At 47.7% G+C, this 14,575-nt stretch overlaps 1 long non-coding RNA gene across 1 annotated transcript; it reads right to left on the bottom strand.

The window, feature by feature from the left end:
• Positions 1-535: 535 nt before the first annotated feature.
• LOC138557984 (uncharacterized) lies at positions 536-5,841 on the bottom strand. Its single transcript, XR_011298147.1, has 2 exons — positions 5,751-5,841; positions 536-1,019 (listed from the first exon to the last, which is right to left on the bottom strand). It is a non-coding gene; the product is annotated as an uncharacterized lncRNA (long non-coding RNA).
• Between the last annotated feature and the right edge of the window lie 8,734 nt (positions 5,842-14,575).

The raw sequence follows: 14,575 nt of genomic DNA, 5'->3' as shown, positions 1-14,575 counted from the left end.
ACTGCACTGAGTGTCCAACTCAGACATTTGCCCGCCAGGGCAAAGCCCGCCAGGCGTTTGTAAGGCGTTTGTAAGGCGATCGGGGCAGGGGCCAGAATCTCTGGCGCTTTCGCCCAGAAATCTATTCCAGTGTCTTCTGCAGTCCTCAAACTCTTCTGACACTGCGCACACAGCCAAAGGACAGAATGAAATGGAATGAATTCCCCTGCTGCGCCATTTCCCTGGTTTTGTAGCTGTTCCATAACTTCAGTTTCAAAATTATGTTGAAATACTGCCAGTGGTTCTTCGTGGTGAAATGAGGAGCAGGACAGATAAAAGGTGGAGACTGAATACCTTAAAGTGCCCCGTGAAGCTTGGTGTGCCATCCGTTAGGCCTAGAGGGGTGCTGTATCTGCAGGAAGGTAAGGAGAAGCATGCTGACAGTCAATGGGAGAGGTTTGGGGCAGGGGGATAGGACGGCGATCCAGTAACAATGACTAATCCCCCACACTAACGTGAGATGGGGGTTTAGATTCTATTAAAGACAAGGAGGCGATTATTATGCAATACAATCTTTACTCTGAAACCACAGCAGCAAAGAAAATACTTTTACAAACAAAAAAGTTTCCACAACAGAACTAGATAGAGTTCAATGTCAATGTATGGGGAACTCCCCAAACCATCATGGAGGACAGGTCATGCCCTGCAGGGGACCAATGAGCAGGGACCCTCTTCTATATATGTCCATTACTCTAACCCCAACCCCTCTTTCTGCAGCTGTCTTGCACCAGAAGTCCAATGAAACGGTTGAACTGCGTAGCGCGGAGAAAGAATCCATCGAAACTGGAGATCTCCACCTTCCCGCAGCCTGAATCTATGCCGAAGTTCTTCTGGATAGGACTTCTCATCCAAAATCACGCACTCCACAACTTGTAACTGCGAGCCACACTCCTGATGAGAACCTCAACTCGTGGCCGAAATCACGCACTCCAGAACTTGTAACTGCGATCCACACTCCTGAGCAGAACCTCAACTCGTACCTGTAAGAACAACAAGCAAGAAGGGTGGGTGGTTGGGAAGAACAACAAACCAAAGAATGTTCTCACTTGAACCACCTGTGTACATGCGTGTCACAATTGTCATATCATATCATATCATATTCAGGGTGGGTGGGAGGGATAATAATCGCCTCCTTGTCTTTAATAGAATCTAAACCCCCATCTCACGTTAGTGTGGGGGATTAGTCATTCTATGACAAGACAGGAGGCTCATATTATGCAAGTTCAAAGCCCTTGCATCTCATTAGTACGTACAAAATGATCCAATATAATAGATAATATAATAAAATAATAGGAAAGGAAACATTTTTTAAATGCTTTCATTAAATCAATCTGTTGACCAATCAGAGAATTGCCCAAGACTAGATTGCCCAAAAAGCTGTCTTATAAGGCAAAGTCAAATCCACTGCAAGAAAAACAGGAATGTGCCAAATCCAGCGTTCCTTACAGGCCACCAAAACCAACTGGTTAAAAGAGGGGAAAACATTGAACAAAGTTTTCCTATACTAATAGGTTAGGACAAAACCATCTGAAATAAACACCTATGTTGTTCAATCAAATATTCAAAACACTTAAATTCGTTACATTTTTGGGGACCTAGAAAGCAAACCAATGAAAACAAACACCTAGCTCTCCTGGAGATAAAGAAAAGTACCCCATAGGGGTGAAAGTCTTATAGGTTCCATCCCATGCATTAAAGGAAGATATCGCATTAGAAACAGGGCATGTCACAGAACTACACTGGGGAACCAAGAGGGAAAGACAAATCTTCAAAAGGGTAAAATGGGAGTAAAAAATCATTTTTATAAATTTTGTAATAGGACAATCCATCCTGAGCGGAGCTGAAAAGCAATAGAATTAATCTACAATTGTCTTCAGACATATGTGTATACTAAGGAGGGAAGTCTTCTGGAGGCAGAAGCAGAATGGAAGAGAGGGCCCCACCTGAGAAGCTAACCCGTCAAACCGCCAACACGGAGACCCTCAGACCTCCCGAACTCTTGAAGAAGGACTCTGCTACCATGACAAAAGGCAGATATTATAAACCTGATCCTTAAGAGGCCAAACTTGGCAAGAAGAAAAAATGTATCCGACATCCAATCACTATCATTATAGTGATATCTAAACTCCTTTGTAGGTATGCCCTGTGCTTGAACCTTGATCCCTCCTCCCTGGTGATAAATCCCCTAGCGGATCAAAAGTAACCGAAGGAGGACACCAAATTTCCAAAATCTTAGCAAGACTCTAAACTGCAAAGAACTGATCACTAAATGGTTAAACTGAAGGTGTACACCAGAAGAGGTCCAACCTATATTTCAGCCAATTTGCAGATCTTTGAAGCTCACAGCACCCTGAGCTGGCACCTTACTGCAAACAAACTCTTGTGAAAACCCCAAAGGTCCACCTGCCATGCAGGTGACTATGATAATCAAGTCATCAACCAAATATATATCCCAGCACTCTGGTAATCGTAGCGGCAGACACCGTCTGAAAGTTAATGTATAGACTCTGGAACGCATCGTGATAGAGGGTCATAACGTGGATGGGGGATAGTATCACTCCCAGACCCCTCTATCCCACCAAGGGATATTGAGCCTTCCCAAAAGAGGAGAAACCTCCCCCACTTATCCAAAGGAAAAACCTTGCAATCCAGAAAGAAAACTACCCTGAGGACCACATTAAAGCCCCGCTTTACACCGTTAAGAGAAATAAATACCCACTAGCGCCTCTAACCAATCCCCTGACTGGACAGACTCCAGTTAACTTATTGAAATACCAGAGATTAGCACAAAGGAAATTAACAGACGGGAGGGAAATGCTCAGTGCGAGTCTGCACTGGTCACCCGCCAGAACTCCTGTAAAAAGGAAAAAACTGAAACCATTGGATACTCCCAGATGTGTAATATTATGATGCAATCTCCCCCAAGGATGGCAGGAAGGGGAATGAGGGGGAAAGAACTCTGGATAATTACCAATGCCCTGTAAATGCAAGGTTGAGAAGAAATCTGGGACCACTGTCCCCTCCAACCCTGAGGTCTGAGTCACTGTATTCATGTGAGGCTGACTGGCCACTAAGGGAATCAGGGGAAGGAAAAACTAAGCACATTGTCCATAGCAAAACAGTACTTATACAGTACTACGAACCCTCAGGTATATGAGTGGTGCTTAACACTACTACGAGCGTTGTGTGGTGTGAGGTGTTCACTTATCGATCTCAGCAGGATAAAAGACTGATGTAGACCTTTCCAAAATTAGGAACCTGTATCAGAACGGTCAGCACGGATATGAAAACAGCACTCTAAAGAGGTTAAGCAACGCTCATGAGGGTACAGAAGCCTGCGTGTACTCCTCGAGCAGAGGAGAAGTTGCAACACACTGTTAGACGGTTAGCTGAACCATAGGCCAAGCTTTGGGAGGAAAAACATGAGGCAGGCGCCAGCAAGTTATTATTTGGCAACTCGTCTAACTGATACCATCAAGTGTTTCCAAACACTCCATCCAAGTAAAACATGGTTGCTCAACTTGTCATGTAAAAAACTGAACGGTTACCCTCGAGCTGACCCTGTCTCCACCAGAACCAAAAGAATAAGGAATGTCCAATGGGACAAAAGTAGGGGAGAACAAACGTCCCCACTAAAGAGAGCCTTAAGCCCTACAGACCTCAATAGAGGCATAACGCATCATCTTTATTCTTCCTCATGTTGAGAGAAAATACTGTAGCTTAATCAGCACTGGTATTGGGTGGAGCAATTGAGGTCGGGAATCAAAACCTAAGGAAAGGACTGAGTTGTCCTGAAACTAACTAAGGTAAAGGGTGACAGAATTTTTAACTAAAAGATGAATGATAACACCAGAGAGATGGTTAGAGAGGAAGGTACAACCCCATATGGGTCTGTTTACAACCACTTCCACACTCTTTTCTTTAAAGCACTTAATAAATAAAGAATATATAATATATGAAATATATATAAAATATCCAAAGAAGAGGGGTTACGCCCTCACAGGGGACCGAATCCCCGGCCCTTATATAAGCTGATACTCACTGAGCTTTCTGGGCCACTGACAATTCTGAAAAAACGCAAATGTGTTCCAGTCAACACTTAAACATATTGTTTATCAAAGCGTACACTGAGCAAGTGCACCTCAACTGCTCACCCCAGCAGGGTGAGGCAACCAATAGTACACGAGGGAGCACCTCGCAGTAGGAACAAGGCGAAGCCTGAAACCGAGCAGGTTACTGCACGCCTACAAGACCAAACAATGGCGTCAGCCATATGCAGCACCTAAACAAAGCTGCCGACCTTAAGGAAGGAATACACTGAGCAAGTGCACCTCCAACTGCTCGCCCGAGCAGGGCGTGATAATCAGCAGTACACGAGGGGGTAACCTCGCATTAGAACTCAGGCAGAGCCTGAAACCGAGCAGGTTATGGTGCATGCCAGTTAATGTAATTACCCAAGTTGCCCACTTTAAGGGAGGAAACACTGAGCAAGTGTACCTCAACTGCTCACCCTAGCAGGGTGTGGACACAGCCGTATACAAGGGGACCCCTCGCAGAAACCCCAGGCGACCTTGCCACCGAGCAGGTGACTGCACCTTTCCAGGGAAGATAACCCAAACAAAATAAAACTGTCAAGTTGAAGGTAGGATACACTGAGCAAGTGCACCTCCAACTGCTCGTCCGAGCAGGGTGTGATAATCAGCAGTACACGAGGGGGTAACCTCGCAATAGAATCAGGCTGAACCTGAAACCGAACTTATGGCACCTACAGTGAAGGCAAAGCACATAACTTAAGAAATAAGTAAATGAATAAATAAACAAAGAAAATAAAATAAAACTGCAGACTGGCAGTGCATCGGGCTCTTGCGCTGGATGGTCAGACTTTGACCTAACAAACCCACAGTCTATCAGTAAACATTCTTTCTTTCCAGCACTAAAGGTAAGGAAATGTGTTGTGTCACCAGGGATACGAAATTACAAACATTTAACAAAACCACATTTTTACTATTAAAATGTTTGTGCTATAATCTTTCTGAAGAAGTCATGAACCAACCAAATGCCCATTAGGAAATCCCTGCTCAACTGAGCAAAAAAGGTGACAATCAAATACCTCCACTGTAAAATACAATTATTTAAAATATAACAATTAAAATATCTAATCTTAAAATATACAAATAAACATGCGCTGGTCGGCCGCGAACCCGGGTCTTCCTGCATGGGAGACCTGCAGCTCTATATTTGAGCTAACTTGGCTCAGTACTGAAACAGAGGCTTTTGTTACAAACATAAGCCACAGGGGCAGGCCGAACCCAAAGCCTGCAGCACCTGGAATCCCCAGGTGACCATAAATCTGTCAACGGGCACGAATTCAAACAGGCGAAATGAAGAGGGAACAGTGTAAACAACACTGCTCTCGCGCACGCCGGGAGCGAGTTGATTAATGCACTAGAAACACCTGAGTTTACAAGCGCGAGAAATTTTTAAAGAAGAAATAAATTAGAGAGCTCCCTCGAACTCACAACCTCATGGACTGTAGTCCGAAATTCAACCATTGCACCACTGCTTCAGCTGAAACAGGATGTATGAGCATAATACATATTTTCTTTTTGAAAGACACCAAAATGAAACCAACGGCCGCACGCGGCTATCCAGATACATTGTATCAAATACACAAATTCCTTTATAATAAAAGGTAATTAACACATATTTACCATATATGCCATATTCAAACTAATAAAGCCTACTACTGACAAACAATGTAAGACACAACTGAAAGGGGTGACTTAGCTCTGTGGTGTCAGCAGCAAAGAAAAAGAGGGGTTGGGGTTAGAGTAATGGACATATATAGAAGAGGGTCCCTGCTCATTGGTCCCCTGCAGGGCATGACCTGTCCTCCATGATGGTTTGGGGAGTTCCCCATACATTGACATTGAACTCTATCTAGTTCTGTTGTGGAAACTTTTTTGTTTGTAAAAGTATTTTCTTTGCTGCTGTGGTTTCAGAGTAAAGATTGTATTGCATAATATGAGCCTCCTGTCTTGTCATAGAATTCAATCTGGAGGAGGCCCTTCAGGGTGTCCAGTATGTGTGATGCAGAGGGATAGCTCTGCTGTCCAAAGCCTAACCCTTTACAGTGCAGTATGTGCAATTTGGGAGGCTTGCTTTGCTGTCGGAAGCCAGACCATGTGTGAGTGAAGCTTGCAGTGTTGTTGCGCCCATTCGCTGTGACAGGAGTTTGTCCTGCTGCACCCGTTCAGTAGGAGGGAAGCCCATGCTGTAGCACTGTGTGAGTGAAGCTTCCCCTGCTGTTGCCCTGGCAGGACCGGCCATGTAGTGTGACACTCAGATGTCTGTTAAAGCTGGGACAGTGAAGCAGATTTGTCAGGGCCCTGCACTTTTCTTGGTTCATCCTTGATGCCTCGGAAATATGCTGAGGAGGGTTTTTGTGGAGCTAGACATGTGAACAGCATGTCCCAAATGGCATGACACATGTTGCTTTTCTATATGTACAGAGCTTAAAACGGTTTGTAGGAATCATCAAGAAGGAAAGGACATTCCAATAAAACGCCTTTCCCTGCTCTGAGCCCCAGCCCTGGGGCCCCGGGGGGTCGAGCTCTGGAGCAACTCAGGAGAAGCTGAGCTGAGGTGTGTCTTTGCCTTGCAAGCTCCCAGCCCTGGGCCCAGGCCCCAGCGGCGGGGGAGGGGAGGCTGTCATTTCACAATGCTCTGCCCAGCCTGAGGGTTCCGTTGGCACGGCGACGGCAGCAGGTGAGCCCTGGAGCAGGGGGCATGGAGAGGTCAAGGCAGACAGAGCTGGGAGCCCCAGGAACAGGACCCAGGCCAGTGGAGGTGGCTCAGCTGAGCCCACCCGACCGCTCGAGGCCACTCCTCACAGGGCCCTTGCTGCTGTCAGAAGCCCTGGGGCCCTGCTACTGGCGGAGGAAGCATTCAGGCCTCAAAGGGCACCGGCCTTCTCTGAGGCCTGTGACTGGGCTCAAAAACAGAACATGTGAAAAACAGGGCCCAGACACTGCACTGAAGAAAGGTAGGTTAAGGTGTGAAAACAAAAGCACCAATAAGAAAGGAAAAAGCATAGCTCTTAATACACCCTCATCTGGACTTTGTGGCCAGTCCCTGTAGATTCATTTTCAGTCCCCTAGTCAAGGCTAGGGGTGGGCAAAGTTACCCTCACTACTGGTGGAACGATATTGCCTAAATTCGCCTCCAGCTCTGTTCTGTCTGCAGGGACATTTTTCAGCTGTTGTGCCAATTTTCTATGCACATTTTGCTTCCTGAAATGTGTTTTTTCCCTGAAATATCATGTTTTTGACCGCTAAAACAAAATTTAATGGAAAAAATCAATGTCTTCTGGCAAACCATCTGAAATGGTGTTTTTTTCACAAACTATCTGTTTTCAGTCTGAAACTTCTTGTGGCCACCAAGAAACATTTCCCATAAAAAACCGAATTTCAGGGAGAAAAAGCCTGAAATTGGCAATTTCTCTCTGTGGGCAGAGCAGGCGAAGTGGCAGAATTTGCCCAAAATTCTGCATTTTTTCTGCTGAGCAAATTATCGGCCACTTCGACCACCCCCTAGTCAAGGCCATGATATCTATCGACTTCAAGGGAAAGACACTTGCAGCACACAATCATCACCGTTCTAACACCTTCTCTATTTCCATTGACTTCATTGGGATCACCCACCCAAATATATAGCTCTTGCCGACTGGGAGACTCAACAGGATGAAATGTGTAAACCGAATGGTAGTGCGTAAAAAGGGCCAACGAAGGACGTCTTTCTCTTGTAATGTGAAGTGGAAAAAAACAAAGGTGAAGTAGTTCCTTGGTTTTGTAGACAGTAGGGGAATAGTTCTATTTTGATATTTGTGTTTGTACCATGCTCCGCTGCCATCATTTCCAGGGTCTCTAGGCACTCTGCAAGTCCTGAAAGAGAGGACGGTGGGTGGGTGGGCATAGTGGGGAGAACGGGGAACATGCAAGCTAACTTTGCTGTTGTGTTGATGGGTGCAGGGGAGTGCTTGAGGGGATGCAACTGCACTTTTCTCTCATTGTGACTGTCAGAGCCTGCTCCCCCCCCTCTCTCTCTCTCTTTCTCTCTCTCTATCTGGCTCCCTCTCTCTCTCACACATAGATACATTTACCCTGTCTGCCACAGAGCTCTGGGAATCGACAAATGTGCAACGGGGGAAGTGTAGAGACTCCACTCATTACCATATGCTAGGGGCTAAGGCTCATGGGAGGCAAGATGTTTTGGATAAGAGAAGCAGATCCCTGAGACATGAGGACCCCATGCCCCCATTCAGCTGCCATAGTACATAGGTTGGCAGGCTTGTCCCTGAGTGAAACCTCACTCTAATTTGCTCAGGTACTGCGCTGAGTGTCCAACTCAGACATTTGCCCGCCAGGGCAAAGCCCGCCAGGCGTTTGTAAGGCGTTTGTAAGGCGATCGGGGCAGGGGCCAGAATCTCTGGCGCTTTCGCCCAGAAATCTATTCCAGTGTCTTCTGCAGTCCTCAAACTCTTCTGACACTGCGCACACAGCCAAAGGACAGAATGAAATGGAATGAAATCCCCTGCCGCGCCATTCCCCTGGTTTTGTAGCTGTTCCATAACTTCAGTTTCAAAATTATGTTGAAATACTGCCAGTGGTTCTTCGTGGTGAAATGAGGAGCAGGACAGATAAAAGGTGGAGACTGAATACCTTAAAGTGCCCCGTGAAGCTTGGTGTGCCATCCGTTAGGCCTAGAGGGGTGCTGTATCTGCAGGAAGGTAAGGAGAAGCATGCTGACAGTCAATGGGAGAGGTTTGGGGCAGGGGGATAGGACGGCGATCCAGTAACAATTCAATCTGGAGGAGGCCCTTCAGGGTGTCCAGTATGTGTGATGCAGATGGATAATTCTGCTGTCCAAAGCCTAACCCTTTACAGTGCAGTATGTGCAATTTGGGAGGCTTGCTTTGCTGTCGGAAGCCAGACCATGTGTGAGTGAAGCGTGCAGTGTTGTTGCGCCCATTCGCTGTGACAGGAGTTTGTCCTGCTGCACCCGTTCAGTAGGAGGGAAGCCCATGCTGTAGCACTGTGTGAGTGAAGCTTCCCCTGCTGTTGCCCTGGCAGGACCGGCCATGTAGTGTGACCCTCAGATGTCTGTTAAAGCTGGGACAGTGAAGCAGATTTGTCAGGACCCTGCACTTTTCTTGGTTCATCCTTGATGCCTCGGAAATATGCTGAGGAGGGTTTTTGTGGAGCTAGACATGTGAACAGCATGTCCCAAATGGCATGACACATGTTGCTTTTCTATATGTACAGAGCTTAAAACGGTTTGTAGGAATCATCAAGAAGGAAAGGACATTCCAATAAAACGCCCTTCCCTGCTCTGAGCCCCAGCCCTGGGGCCCCGGGGGGTCGAGCTCTGGAGCAGCTCAGGAGAAGCTGAGCTGAGGTGTGTCTTTGCCTTGCAAGCTCCCAGCCCTGGGCCCAGGCCCCGGCGGAGGAGGGGAGGCTGTCATTTCACAATGCTCTGCCCAGCCTGAGGGTTCCGTTGGCACGGCGACGGCAGCAGGTGAGCCCTGGAGCAGGGGGCATGGAGAGGTCAAAGCAGACAGAGCTGGGAGCCCCAGGAACAGGACCCAGGCCAGTGGAGGTGGCTCAGCTGAGCCCACCCGACCGCTCGAGGCCACTCCTCACAGGGCCCTTGCTGCTGTCAGAAGCCCTGGGGCCCTGCTACTGGCGGAGGAAGCATTCAGGCCTCAAAGGGCACCGGCCATCTCTGAGGCCTGTGACTGGGCTCAAAAACAGAACATGTGAAAAACAGGGCCCAGACACTGCACTGAAGAAAGGTAGGTTAAGGTGTGAAAACAAAAGCACCAATAAGAAAGGAAAAAGCATAGCTCTTAATACACCCTCATCTGGACTTTGTGGCCAGTCCCTGTAGATTCATTTTCAGTCCCCTAGTCAAGGCTAGGGGTGGGCAAAGTTACCCTCACTACTGGTGGAACGATATTGCCTAAATTCGCCTCCAGCTCTGTTCTGTCTGCAGGGACATTTTTCAGCTGTTGTGCCAATTTTCTATGCACATTTTGCTTCCTGAAATGTGTTTTTTCCCTGAAATATCATGTTTTTGACCGCTAAAACAAAATTTAATGGAAAAAATCAATGTCTTCTGGCAAACCATCTGAAATGGTGTTTTTTTCACAAACTATCTGTTTTCAGTCTGAAACTTCTTGTGGCCACCAAAAAACATTTCCCATAAAAAACCGAATTTCAGGGAGAAAAAGCCTGAAATTGGCAATTTCTCTCTGTGGGCAGAGCAGGCGAAGTGGCAGAATTTGCCCAAAATTCTGCATTTTTTCTGCTGAGCAAATTATCGGCCACTTCGACCACCCCCTAGTCAAGGCCATGATATCTATGGACTTCAAGGGAAAGACACTTGCAGCACACAATCATCACCGTTCTAACACCTTCTCTATTTCCATTGACTTCATTGGGATCACCCACCCAAATATATAGCTCTTGCCGACTGGGAGACTCAACAGGATGAAATGTGTAAACCGAATGGTAGTGCGTAAAAAGGGCCAACGAAGGACGTCTTTCTCTTGTAATGTGAAGTGGAAAAAAACAAAGGTGAAGTAGTTCCTTGGTTTTGTAGACAGTAGGGGAATAGTTCTATTTTGATATTTGTGTTTGTACCATGCTCCGCTGCCATCATTTCCAGGGTCTCTAGGCACTCTGCAAGTCCTGAAAGAGAGGAGGGTGGGTGGGTGGGCATAGTGGGGAGAACGGGGAACATGCAAGCTAACTTTGCTGTTGTGTTGATGGGTGCAGGGGAGTGCTTGAGGGGATGCAACTGCACTTTTCTCTCATTGTGACTGTCAGAGCCTGCTCCCCCCCTCTCTCTCTCTCTTTCTCTCTCTCTATCTGGCTCCCTCTCTCTCTCACACATAGATACATTTACCCTGTCTGCAACAGAGCTCTGGGAATTGACAAATGTGCAACGGGGGAAGTGTAGAGACTCCACTCATTACCATATGCTAGGTGCTAAGGCTGATGGGAGGCAAGATGTTTTGGATAAGAGAAGCAGATCCCTGAGACATGAGGACCCCATGCCCCCATTCAGCTGCCATAGTACATAGGTTGGCAGGCTTGTCCCTGAGTGAAACCTCACTCTAATTTGCTCAGGTACTGCGCTGAGTGTCCAACTCAGACATTTGCCCGCCAGGGCAAAGCCCGCCAGGCGTTTGTAAGGCGTTTGTAAGGCGATCGGGGCAGGGGCCAGAATCTCTGGCGCTTTCGCCCAGAAATCTATTCCAGTGTCTTCTGCAGTCCTCAAACTCTTCTGACACTGCGCACACAGCCAAAGGACAGAATGAAATGGAATGAAATCCCTTGCCGCGCCATTCCCCTGGTTTTGTAGCTGTTCCATAACTTCAGTTTCAAAATTATGTTGAAATACTGCCAGTGGTTCTTCGTGGTGAAATGAGGAGCAGGACAGATAAAAGGTGGAGACTGAATACCTTAAAGTGCCCCGTGAAGCTTGGTGTGCCATCCGTTAGGCCTAGAGGGGTGCTGTATCTGCAGGAAGGTAAGGAGAAGCATGCTGACAGTCAATGGGAGAGGTTTGGGGCAGGGGGATAGGACGGCGATCCAGTAACAATTCAATCTGGAGGAGGCCCTTCAGGGTGTCCAGTATGTGTGATGCAGAGGGATAGCTCTGCTGTCCAAAGCCTAACCCTTTACAGTGCAGTATGTGCAATTTGGGAGGCTTGCTTTGCTGTCGGAAGCCAGACCATGTGTGAGTGAAGCTTGCAGTGTTATTGCGCCCATTCGCTGTGACAGGAGTTTGTCCTGCTGCACCCGTTCAGTAGGAGGGAAGCCCATGCTGTAGCACTGTGTGAGTGAAGCTTCCCCTGCTGTTGCCCTGGCAGGACCGGCCATGTAGTGTGACACTCAGATGTCTGTTAAAGCTGGGACAGTGAAGCAGATTTGTCAGGGCCCTGCACTTTTCTTGGTTCATCCTTGATGCCTCGGAAATATGCTGAGGAGGGTTTTTGTGGAGCTAGACATGTGAACAGCATGTCCTAAATGGCATGACACATGTTGCTTTTCTATATGTACAGAGCTTAAAACGGTTTGTAGGAATCATCAAGAAGGAAAGGACATCCCAATAAAACGCCCTTCCCTGCTCTGAGCCCCAGCCCTGGGGCCCCGGGGGGTCGAGCTCTGGAGCAGCTCAGGAGAAGCTGAGCTGAGGTGTGTCTTTGCCTTGCAAGCTCCCAGCCCTGGGCCCAGGCCCCCGCGGGGGAGGGGAGGCTGTCATTTCACAATGCTCTGCCCAGCCTGAGGGTTCCGTTGGCACGGCGACGGCAGCAGGTGAGCCCTGGAGCAGGGGGCATGGAGAGGTCAAGGCAGACAGAGCTGGGAGCCCCAGGAACAGGACCCAGGCCAGTGGAGGTGGCTCAGCTGAGCCCACCCGACCGCTCGAGGCCACTCCTCACAGGGCCCTTGCTGCTGTCAGAAGCCCTGGGGCCCTGCTACTGGCGGAGGAAGCATTCAGGCCTCAAAGGGCACCGGCCTTCTCTGAGGCCTGTGACTGGGCTCAAAAACAGAACATGTGAAAAACAGGGCCCAGACACTGCACTGAAGAAAGGTAGGTTAAGGTGTGAAAACAAAAGCACCAATAAGAAAGGAAAAAGCATAGCTCTTAATACACCCTCATCTGGACTTTGTGGCCAGTCCCTGTAGATTCATTTTCAGTCCCCTAGTCAAGGCTAGGGGTGGGCAAAGTTACCCTCACTACTGGTGGAACGATATTGCCTAAATTCGCCTCCAGCTCTGTTCTGTCTGCAGGGACATTTTTCAGCTGTTGTGCCAATTTTCTATGCACATTTTGCTTCCTGAAATGTGTTTTTTCCCTGAAATATCATGTTTTTGACCGCTAAAACAAAATTTAATGGAAAAAATCAATGTCTTCTGGCAAACCATCTGAAATGGTGTTTTTTTCACAAACTATCTGTTTTCAGTCTGAAACTTCTTGTGGCCACCAAAAAACATTTCCCATAAAAAACCGAATTTCAGGGAGAAAAAGCCTGAAATTGGCAATTTCTCTCTGTGGGCAGAGCAGGCGAAGTGGCAGAATTTGCCCAAAATTCTGCATTTTTTCTGCTGAGCAAATTATCGCCCACTTCGACCACCCCCTAGTCAAGGCCATGATATCTATGGACTTCAAGGGAAAGACACTTGCAGCACACAATCATCACCGTTCTAACACCTTCTCTATTTCCATTGACTTCATTGGGATCACCCACCCAAATATATAGCTCTTGCCGACTGGGAGACTCAACAGGATGAAATGTGTAAACCGAATGGTAGTGCGTAAAAAGGGCCAACGAAGGACGTCTTTCTCTTGTAATGTGAAGTGGAAAAAAACAAAGGTGAAGTAGTTCCTTGGTTTTGTAGACAGTAGGGGAATAGTTCTATTTTGATATTTGTGTTTGTACCATGCTCCGCTGCCATCATTTCCAGGGTCTCTAGGCACTCTGCAAGTCCTGAAAGAGAGGAGGGTGGGTGGGTGGGCATAGTGGGGAGAACGGGGAACATGCAAGCTAACTTTGCTGTTGTGTTGATGGGTGCAGGGGAGTGCTTGAGGGGATGCAACTGCACTTTTCTCTCATTGTGACTGTCAGAGCCTGCTCCCCCCCTCTCTCTCTCTCTTTCTCTCTCTCTATCTGGCTCCCTCTCTCTCTCACACATAGATACATTTACCCTGTCTGCCACAGAGCTCTGGGAATCGACAAATGTGCAACGGGGGAAGTGTAGAGACTCCACTCATTACCATATGCTAGGGGCTAAGGCTGATGGGAGGCAAGATGTTTTGGATAAGAGAAGCAGATCCCTGAGACATGAGGACCCCATGCCCCCATTCAGCTGCCATAGTACATAGGTTGGCAGGCTTGTCCCTGAGTGAAACCTCACTCTAATTTGCTCAGGTACTGCACTGAGTGTCCAACTCAGACATTTGCCCGCCAGGGCAAAGCCCGCCAGGCGTTTGTAAGGCGTTTGTAAGGCGATCGGGGCAGGGGCCAGAATCTCTGGCGCTTTCGCCCAGAAATCTATTCCAGTGTCTTCTGCAGTCCTCAAACTCTTCTGACACTGCGCACACAGCCAAAGGACAGAATGAAATGGAATGAATTCCCCTGCTGCGCCATTTCCCTGGTTTTGTAGCTGTTCCATAACTTCAGTTTCAAAATTATGTTGAAATACTGCCAGTGGTTCTTCGTGGTGAAATGAGGAGCAGGACAGATAAAAGGTGGAGACTGAATACCTTAAAGTGCCCCGTGAAGCTTGGTGTGCCATCCGTTAGGCCTAGAGGGGTGCTGTATCTGCAGGAAGGTAAGGAGAAGCATGCTGACAGTCAATGGGAGAGGTTTGGGGCAGGGGGATAGGACGGCGATCCAGTAACAATGACTAATCCCCCACACTAACGTGAGATGGGGGTTTAGATTCTATTAAAGACAAGGAGGCGA

The sequence above is a fragment of the Ambystoma mexicanum genome, unplaced genomic scaffold (genome assembly GCF_040938575.1).
Source record: "Ambystoma mexicanum isolate Mex_15411 unplaced genomic scaffold, UKY_AmexF1_1 Mex_scaf27, whole genome shotgun sequence".
Lineage (NCBI taxonomy): Eukaryota > Metazoa > Chordata > Amphibia > Caudata > Ambystomatidae > Ambystoma > Ambystoma mexicanum.
Note: the sequence above shows the minus strand (reverse complement) of the source record. Positions and strands in the feature narration are given on the sequence as shown.